This window comes from Eptatretus burgeri, chromosome 2 (genome assembly GCF_056783735.1).
Source record: "Eptatretus burgeri isolate ZD-2024b chromosome 2, Ebu_testis_v1, whole genome shotgun sequence".
Classification (NCBI taxonomy): Eukaryota; Metazoa; Chordata; class Myxini; order Myxiniformes; family Myxinidae; genus Eptatretus; species Eptatretus burgeri.
The window spans coordinates 21,694,798-21,700,641 of NC_140962.1; positions in this window are offsets into that span (position 1 = coordinate 21,694,798).

The window sequence follows — 5,844 nt, forward strand, 5'->3', positions numbered from 1 at the left end:
AAAACGGACAAACCGACAAACTAATGATCATCATATGACCGCACACGCTAACTTTACGCCATGGCTCGCATCAACGGTGCGAGTGTAGAGCTGCGTCACGAAATCGTCACGAGAGCAGCGTGGTTGAGTAGGCGAGCCGTTAGTGGAGTTAGAGTAGGGACTGCAATCCACACAATGGAAAATCTAGACGAAAAGAGAGATTTGTTCGTCTGCATCGGCATTTTCAGCTCACCTGGACTTTAGGCAGGTGAGCTTATGCGATTGAGCAATGTCCGTAGATCAGTGAGAGTCAATGAGTCCGTAAACACTATCGTCATCATCACTTGAACGAAACACCATTTTGATGATACTTGGCCACAAGCTTCATACCTGATGCCTAATGAAGGTATGTTGGCCGCATAAAAATCTGTGCTCATTAAGGGGGTCTGCAGGGGGGTTTTTGACCCCCCCCCCAAAAAAATTAATAAACTGGCCGGGAGGCGACGATGGTTCGTGGGCATTATTGAACAATGCCACGATAGGTACAATTGAGTTAGTGGAAGCTTTTGAGGAAGCCCTACTGTAAAAACCTATCTCTTCCATCAAAATTGACCAAATCAAATCGGATTTTTTATATGTTGTACTTATGGACATTACGCACAGCTTCTCGGAAATGAAATTGCGAGAAAAAAAAATAACAATAAATAAAAAGTTCAAGTGTGCGTGGCTCCGCCCACAAGGGGCGTGGGACGCCCCTCATACAAAAAGACACAACTAGACCATGATATCAAGCTTGTGTCCACGTTTCAACAAGATCACATCAAACGTCACGGAGCTATGCTCTGGAGAGAGTCACAAACAGACAGACAGACAGACACACAGACACAACGAAAATAGTGGTCGCTGCTGGCGCCCGCAAACCAATATGTATTTGCTCTCTTTTTCTAAACAACACACACACAATTTCGATGAAACTTGACCACAACCTTCATCACCCTTGATGTACCAAAGTTTGTTCACGGTATTCAAAAATATTCAGTCTTAGTGTGTCTGCGGGGGGGTGGGGGGGAGGGGGTTGAGTGAATGTTGCTCTTGCTTCAGGACAGGCGGTGCTATTTTTCTCAGAGATGGCTGAACAGATCTTCGCTAAACTTTTAGAGGTTCATCAGTGCCAGGGAGTTTCATGGGAAAAACAAAAAAAGAAGTTTTTTAAAGTTTGATTTTTTTTTTTTTTTTACCTCTCCATAGTGCCCAAGCCTTTGTTATGACTCATGTACGTAACAATAAATGATCCCCGATCCCATTGTTTCGTGGGTGTAAGGAAGTGTTCTAGACCCCCACAAAAAATAGAAGGAAAAAAAAAACCCAAAATCAAATTTTTCAAAATGTTAACAGGTGTTCAGTTACCAAGTTTCACATAGAGCACTTGCCAAGTGGCTTAAGCCCTCAAGTAAGCACTTCATTGGAAACTGTTGATAAGGAACGGCTGGCTTGGAAAGCGCTAGCTAGCTGCTGGGTAGGTGAACACACCCCAAGATAAGAACATCACCGGGCAACACCGTGGGTACCCCTGCGAGTCTATCAGAGAGTTCGCCAGTACTCTCCATGTAGGGATGCCGTGGAAAAACATGGCAGCCCCATCTGCTAAATACAAAACTAAAGTTGGAGAATCTTCTCTAAAACGTTGCTTAGGCTACATGTGAGAACCTGTTTGGTTTATTCAGCTCACTGTCAAGGTAGGGATCAATTTTCAGTTCTCCATACCATGGAAAAAAGACAAAAACGAGATTGGTCAATTCCAGGAATTCATCTTCTCATTCATCATCATCTTCTATCTTCTTCTATCAGCCTGGTGTTGACTAAGTGGTTAGGATGGCGGCTTGGGATCCTAGGGTCCTGAGTTCAAGCCCCATTGGCCGCTGAATTAAAATACACCAGGAGGTTGATTCAGCCTGTCATCCTTGCGAGATCAGAAAAATGAGTACCAGTGTACTGGTAAGGGGGACACTGCATCAGTGGCATAGCCGCGTCCCAACCAATGATGTAACCAGCACCCACAGGCTGCACTCGATAGAGAGATCTTCTTCTATCTATACTAATAAAAGGTCATGTGTGTGTGTGTGTCTCCTCTATAACTCCAAAACCATAAAACCTGGCAGCCTGAAACTTTGCATGCATACTAAGAAAACTCCAAGGAAGTGCATGACTGAAAATTGGGTGTTTGGGTTAATTAAAACAACCCTTTTGAAAATAATCAATGGCCTTATTTAATTATATCATTCGTCAGGTGATCCTCGGCCACCTCGCTCTCTGGGGTCTCAAGGCATTTCCTGGATAACTTTGCTGGGGTCTGAAGCGCCATGTTTTTTCAGCCTGCTCAACCATGCCTTGACTTGGAACAGGCCACAACGATCAATATCAGTAATCAATGGAAAAGCCTCTGTTTGTGATTTCAGCCTCCAAACGGTTTTTATATTTGCTCACAAGGTTTTTGCATGTCTCTACAGGGATTTTGGCCCATTCCTCCTTCGTGAAGGTCTCCAGGTCTTTGAGGTTGGAAGGCTTCCTTGCCATCACTCCGGTCTTGAGCTCCCTCCACAGATTCTCGATTGGGTTGAGGTCCGGACTTTGGCTTGGCCACTCAAGAACGTCTATATCATTATCCCGGAACCATTTCTTGACTGACTTGGCGGTGTGTTTTGGATCGTTGTCCTGCAGTGCTCCAATGCTCCAATGCTCCCGGAGGTGAAGTTTCTCTGCGGACTGTTTGATGTTTTCCTCAAGGATCTTGATGTACTGCTCCTTTTTCATGATGCCATCAACTTTGACGAGATTGCCGGGCCCACTGGCTGAGAAACATCCCCAAAGCATTATGCTCTCGCCTCCATGCTTGACGGTCGGGACTATGTTCTTTGGGTTATATGCTTCAACTTTCTTTCGTCAAACGAAAGCAACATCTCTGTGCCCGAAAAGGGCATAATAACAAACAACAAATACAAATAACACACACACACGCACACGCACACGCACACGCACACGCACACACACACACGTGCTTGGCCAATATTGGCAATTTTTCCGGAATCGGCAGGTTGGAGTCAGTGTGATTAACAACTCCAGTACTTACTGTGTCCAAACCAGAAACCTTGAATAACTTTCACCGAAAAACATCGCTGCATTTTACGGACATGTCAGTGATATGCTCACAAACATTAATCGAAATAAACAGCTGCATGTGACGGGTGGAAAATAATTTCGCTCCGTAATTTAGAAAACACGTTAATACGGTAAATGGCTCAGAAATTGAATGTTATTTCAAAAGAACTCGCTCAGGATGATGTAGCATGAACCACTCGCTCAGGGTAACAGAGCACGAACCACTTGCTCAGGGTGATGGAGCACAAACCACTCACTCAGGGTGATGGAGCACAAACCACTCGCTCAGGGTGATGGAGCACAAACCACTCGCTCAGGGTGATGGAGCACGAACCACTCACTCAGGGTGAAGGAGCAGGAACCACTCGATCAGGATGACGAAGCAGGAACCACTCGATCAGGGTGACGGAGCACGAACCACTCACTCTGAATGACATGGCATGGCAAAAGCGTCCACAGTGAGTGAACGATTTGCTCAGAATGACATAGCGTGGTATCGCGATCGACAATGGGCACTCGGCAAGTGGCTTAAGCACTCATGCAAGCACTCCAATGCAATGGTTGATAAGGAATGGTTGGCCAGGCTGTCACTGCATAACATAAAGTATCCCTTTAACTTTCAAATCGGTCTTCACCGGACGCAGCAGTTGATTAAATAAAATGAATTTGTTCAAATAATGATTTCATCCACAAAATAATTGCTGCTTAATACAGAACAAACTTGGAGACATCGCAAATTTGAATCACCCGTGAAATAAACATTGCAGAAAATCTGCCATTTTGCCTTCTCATCTGTGCACGTATCACGTGGTACATCGGTTTAGGTGGTACACGTGGTGCATCTGTCTGTGCAAACGTTTTAGCATTTTTGTAAAACGTCTTATTTTTAACCAGATTTGCTTTGATTCCATAAAGAGCACCTCGTGAAACCTCCTAAAATATAGACACAGATCTGGCAGATGCTATGGTAGGCAGTCCCTCTGGGGGACAGGGTACGAGGTCTTGCGGTGAGTGCATGAAATCATAGAGCTCAATGAAGCTGGTTAATTTTTGCACGTTCCTAAATTTTTTGTTCACTCAATATAATTCTCCAAACAGTAGAAAAATATAAGTTTAATGCTATGGAAATTACACATTGTCTTGTGTATGTATGTCGGAGGGAACATAGCCTTGCTTGCTTAAAGTAAATGGGTATATCGGCTTCGTTATAAAACCTAAAATAAATATTTCTTTCAATTATCAAATTTTACAACAGATTTCGACACTTATATAGTCTAGACAATATCTGATCCTCAAAACCGAAATAATATTTCGATAATATACTTGAATTAGTCCGTGAGAGTGGATCGTGTAAAATTGTATCATGTAATGCATGAAATCGCACCACGCTCCTAATTTGAAACTGTAGCACTTACAAAAGCAATGTACACAGCAATTCATAGCTATGATGAACAGGCATTCGATAATATGAGTGAGGAAAGTGAAAAAAAACTTTATTGTTTATATATATATATACACACACAAGCGAATACAATCCATCGCTTTGCTGACATGTGGAAAAGTTGGTGGGGGGGAGGGAGGTGAGGGTGAGAGAGGTAGAGAGGAAAGAGGCAGGGGAGAGAGAGGAGGCAGGAGGAGGGGGGAGAGGGAGAGAGGGAGAGAGGGAGAGAGGGAGAGAGGGAGAGAGGGAGAGGGAGAGAGGGAGAGAGGGAGAGAGGGAGAGAGAGAGAGAGAGAGGGAGAGAGGGAGAGAGGGAGAGAGGGAGAGAGGGAGAGAGGGAGAGAGAGAGAGAAAATATATATATATATATATATATATATATATATGTATATATATATATATATATATATATATACATATATACAGTGGGGAGAACAGGTCAGGTCAGGTCAGGTATGGGAGCATGTGCCAGAACAGCACGTCGCTGCGTCCACTTTCCGCCGGTACTCCAGCGGCCTCCGTCTGGCCATCCCCCAGGCAGATGCCAGGCCCATCCCCATCTCCTTGAGATGATGGTCAACCTGTTGCAACCATGAGGCACGTGGTCGACCCACCCGCCTCCTCCACTCATGAGACTCCCTCGCTGAGAGAATCTGGTGAGCAGGATCAGAGTCAGGAAAACGAGCCACATGTCCATACAGCCGCAACTGACGCTCACGGACTATGCAGGTAACAAATCTCATCCGAGTCTCTCTCAGCAACCGCTCGTTGGACACAAAATCCGACCAGCGATAGCCAAGGATTCTCCGAAGAGACCTGGTACCAAAGGAATTAAGTCTCCGTCTCAGATCCTTGGTCAGAGTCCAAGTCTCGCACCCATAGAGCAAGACTGGAAGTACCAAGGACCTGAAGACTCGGACTTTCGTCCTCCCGCACAGGTACCGGCAGCGCCACACCCCATGATCCAGTGAATCCATGACTCCCCAGGCCCGACCCAGACGTCTATTGACCTCTGACTCGCAGCCAGCAGAGACATGAATATCACTGCCAAGGTAAGTGAATCTCTCCACGACCTCAACATCCTCACCACAAACAGACAGGACAGCAGCATCCAAGATGTCACCGAAAGCCTGGATCTTAGTTTTGACCCAAGAAACCCGTAATCCCAACGGCTCCGAATCCTCATTCAGCACCTCGAGGGCCCCCAAGAGGATGTCTAAAGTCTCCGCAAAGATGACTGCATCATCTGCAAAGTCAAGGTCCGAGATT